General features: G+C 57.6%; 1 protein-coding gene across 10 annotated transcripts in view; it reads right to left on the minus strand.

The window, feature by feature from the left end:
- LOC113209115 (talin-1) overlaps positions 1 to 4,155 on the minus strand; it is a 45,944-nt gene that overhangs the window by 32,420 nt on the left and 9,369 nt on the right. Inside the window, exon 1 of one of the 10 annotated variants that reach the window (XM_052269022.1) lies at positions 1,687 to 1,710. The exons of the other annotated variants lie outside the window; for them this stretch is intronic. The gene's annotated coding sequence lies outside the window, so the exon portion shown is untranslated. Of the gene's footprint in view, positions 1 to 1,686; positions 1,711 to 4,155 lie in introns of those variants that run through there. 10 annotated transcript variants of the gene reach the window in all.

The following is a 4,155-nucleotide window of genomic DNA, read 5'->3' on the forward strand; positions in this document are numbered from 1 at the left end:
CCTAAGGATGAGTCATGGCAGCGCAGACAGTTCATTCGCAAACAGTCCAAAAACCCGGTCGTGCCGGCGCGGCTTGGGTCATCGCTTACCCCCCCCCCTCCTCTCCCTTTCTACCCCTCTCCCTTCCTCCAAACACCCACACGTGGGGCGTCCTCGGGCGTCCCTCGCAGGCGCCCACTTCACTCGAAAGGGCAATATCACGCAATAAAACTGCTCTTGTAGAACACGGCGTGTCATACAGCAGCGGGGTGGCGGTTGGCGGTCGCTGTGGCCCGTCCGAGCGAATGCGCGCATACTACTAGTCCGCATGCAGACGTGAAGGGTTGCCTATCCGCACGAGGCCGTGTGAGGCGCCATGGCCGCGGACAGGCGATAGGCAAACCCGTGCGCGCCCGAGCATGCGGGCTAGTATTCGCAGTTGCTCCAACGGGGCACGGCGTCCATCCTCCGCACTGCGCCGACGTCGTGGTCGCGGCTGCCCGTCAGCGCCCCTTGCGGGGTCGCCCCCGCAGCCCCGCATTCTTCCAGTCGGTCAACGAGTCACGCTCGTGGGAGGACATTGCATCCGTCCGGCCTTTATAGGCCGCCCCTAGGAAGCAGTCTCTTGCACTTGATCTGCAGTCAGCGGCACTCGGCCAGCGCTCCTTACTACAGCTTCATCAAGCCGCCCCTTCCCCTTTACCATCCCCCATCTCTTTCTCTCTCTCTTTCGTCCCCTCCTGACTGTGCTCGCTATTTGTCTCCCTCTCTCCCCCGAGATGAAATGGACCAATCCCATTTGCCGACCAACAGAAACAAGTACAAGAAAAACGTCAACATAAATTTTCATTCCTTGCCTTCAACATCGCGGACAGAGATATAGAGAGAGATAGAGGGAGGGAGAGGGAGGATGAGCGACGAACAAAAGGGGGATGAGGGGAGAGGGAGGGGATATAGAAGGAGGGGAAGAAGAGAGAAGGGAGCAGGAGAATGGAGGCAGACCACGAAGAGAGGAAAACATCGCGAGAGACGGAGGGGAGGGGTGGACCGCACAGGGGGATGATCCTAGGGGGAGGAGTGGGGCGCCTCCGCGGGTAACCGGCGCCCCCCTGGCGCCGCCAGCACTGGCGCCAGTCCCGCAATACAGGCGCCGCGGCGGGGCGGGCGCGCCACGAGTATAGTGCTGTGCGGCTGGGACCTCCCCCGACAGAGAGAGAAAGAGAGAGAAAAAGTATGACTGCGAGAGAGTGAGAGCACGAGCGAAACCGAGAGAAAGAGGGGGGGGGGAGAAAAGAGGTGGGAGCGAGGCTACGGGAGAATTCGTGGAAATTATAAACACAACGGAAATTTCCGATATTACCGCTTAGCTATTGTGAAATATTTCCACGCGTCCTGGGTGACGGGCACGCGCCCCTTTTCTCCCCCCCCCCCCCCAACCACTCCCCGCAGCCCTTACGGTAAGACGAGCCCCTCCCCCTCCCTCCCCGCTAATAGGCCCCGGCCCCCTCTCCCCGCCGGGGCGCCTCTGGGCCTGATTCAGTAGCCCAGTCGATTAGTTTGTCAGGTCCGACAGGCCGAGGACAAGGCGTCGACAAGGCGTCGACACACGAGCCTGCCCTGTGCCGCCCCCCACCCCTCTATTTTCCCTCTCGCCCTCTCCATTCTTTCTCTGGGCGCCAAATAAGCCCGATGAGCAGGCTCACTTACTCATAGTAGCTGGCAGGGCGACGAGGCAACGCCCGACACCGTACAGTACCGCGACCGAACGCAGAGGAGACTCACCTGCAAGCAAAAGAGGAAACGTTTGAGTTAAAACCGGATACAAAATCAGCATTTCATTCTACTCTGAAGAGTTTCATTTCTGGAGGGGGTGGGCGAATTAATGGGCGAGGCGAATTTCTGTCTCCGAAAGTGGAAGGGCGGGTGGGAGACATGATATAAAGGCTCCACCAAACTCGGCTGCTCAGCTCTGACTGCATCATAAACATATTACGCGCGGCAAAACTGTCAACGGCGCGGCGCGGCGCGGCGCCGCCCTGCCGCCACAGCCCGAGCGCCAAACGACGACGCCGCGGCACACGAAATAGTATAAGGGACGGGCTGGGGAGGGAACCAAAAAAAAAGATGGCCGCCCGAAAACGATTTAACGGGGAATATTCTCCTCCGGACGGACCGTCACCGGGAGGGCGAGCTCATGAAGGGAACGGCCGGCCGTTTGACATTCCAGGGCCGGCAGCCTGCGGCAGCGAGCAGGCTGGAGCGGGCTGGAGCGGGCTGGAGCGGGCTGGAGCGGGCTGGAGCGACAAGTCACGGGGCAGAGCGCCTGGCCTGAGCCGAGGTGAGGCCCTATAAGAGACATTCATATCTCGCAGGAGAAGGGCATATGAAATTTTTCATCGGCGAGAGCAAACGCGAGCGCGGGACGGTCTGCCACCAGACCGGCGGCGGCCGCAGCAATTTGGAGACCCTTGTCCTCCAGACGAAAAGACCCCCGTAGTCCTTTAGCGTCCGGAGAACGCCTCGTCGACGAATGATAACGTCGATGGAATACCGCACACGATGGGCAACCTGGAGGGCCTAGAGACGGACGGCGAGCTTGTTGAAAGGGACGCAGTTGTCGAGGACGCCGTCAACGAGGTCACCATCTACGAGGACACCATCTACGAGGGCGAGGACACCGTCAAAGAAAACGTCGTCGACGAGGACGCGATCAACGAGGACGCCGTGCCATGAGAAGAGGCGACCGAGTAATTCGAGGCAAGGCCAAGCACACGTACATAAACGCACACATGTTCTACGTACGCGCGCGCGCCTACACACAACACGCACACACACGCACAGACGTGCAACGCCCTAGGGGCGTTGTGGTGGAGAGAAGTTCCCAGTTCCCTCCCCGAAAGACGCCGCTTACAGAGACCATACACATTTCGCAAGGCGCCACTGCGCGCCGGGCCACATCGTTAGCAACTTAGGAAATAGATGAATGAAAGGACAGAGAGGGAGATGGGAGAGAAAGAGAGTAAGAGAGAGAGAGAAAGTGAGTGAAAGGGACAGTAGTGAGTGAGACGGCCTAAGCCGAGAGAGGCGGCAGCGCCAGCCCGCGCGATGAGTTCGTCAAAAGTATACGCTGGAGAGGCGGGGGGCGCGCGGCCTCGCTGGTCGGGTCGGGTCGGGCCCATCACCGGGACAAAACTTTGTGGTTCCAAAGACAACGGGGCGTCACCTCCTCCTTGGCGCCAGGCTGCGGCAGCCCGGGGCCCGGGGGGTGCTTACGGGCGGTTCCCACCCTGCTGCCCCTCCCTTTCCGACTTATCATTTCACCATACTAGTACTACTTAGAGGTGTGCGAACAGTTCGAATTCGAATCGAATCGAATCGAATCTGGGTAGATTCGATTCGATTACGAATTGAAGTGATTCGAATGCGAATCGATTCGAGGAAGTTTAAGTGTCGAGTTCGAAATCGAACCGGCGCGGCAGTATTCTGGCAGTTTATTTGTATAAAACATATTTTCCTCCTCCAATTCCACCTGAGACTGTTCAAAAGGCATTAGAATTTGAAAGAGGAAAATTAAACCTGATTTATTAATCGTTTTAGACTTAATCCATATACATAAACACTCTAAACGTTTCATAAATACTAAAACTGCCGATTCGATTCGAGTCGAATTCGAATCAAACAGATTCGATTCGATTCGATTCGAGGTAAAAAAATGAGATTCGATTCGATTCGATTCGTGTTATTTTAAAGAAGATTCGATTCGATTCGATTCGACTTTGAAAAACCTCAGTTCGCACACCTCTAGTACTACTCCCGGCTGGGCGGCAGGTCGTCAGAATCAGCCGTCTGATTCTGATTCAGAGGGTATCTCCTATACACCTGCCCCATGAGTGCAACAAGGACGGAGCTATACGGGAGGTATAGGAGAGCCAAGCTCTTCTGAATCAGACGACAGCAACGCGCCGCGGGCCATGGCCGCGACCCCACGGCGGCGAGGTGCAAGTGGACGGGGCGGGGCGCCGCCGCGAGAGGAGGGGAAAGAATTTAACGTGAAGTCGGGGCAAATAACCGTAAGCAGGCGGGTCCTGCAGGCTGCAGGGTGACCGTGCGGGGGGAGGGGGTGCCCGGGGGGCTTAAACTTTTAATTGTTGATTAATTCACAGCGCGTCGTCAAAG

Source organism: Frankliniella occidentalis, unplaced genomic scaffold, assembly GCF_000697945.3.
Source record: "Frankliniella occidentalis isolate FOCC.00 unplaced genomic scaffold, Focc_3.1 Scaffold80, whole genome shotgun sequence".
Classification (NCBI taxonomy): domain Eukaryota; kingdom Metazoa; phylum Arthropoda; class Insecta; order Thysanoptera; family Thripidae; genus Frankliniella; species Frankliniella occidentalis.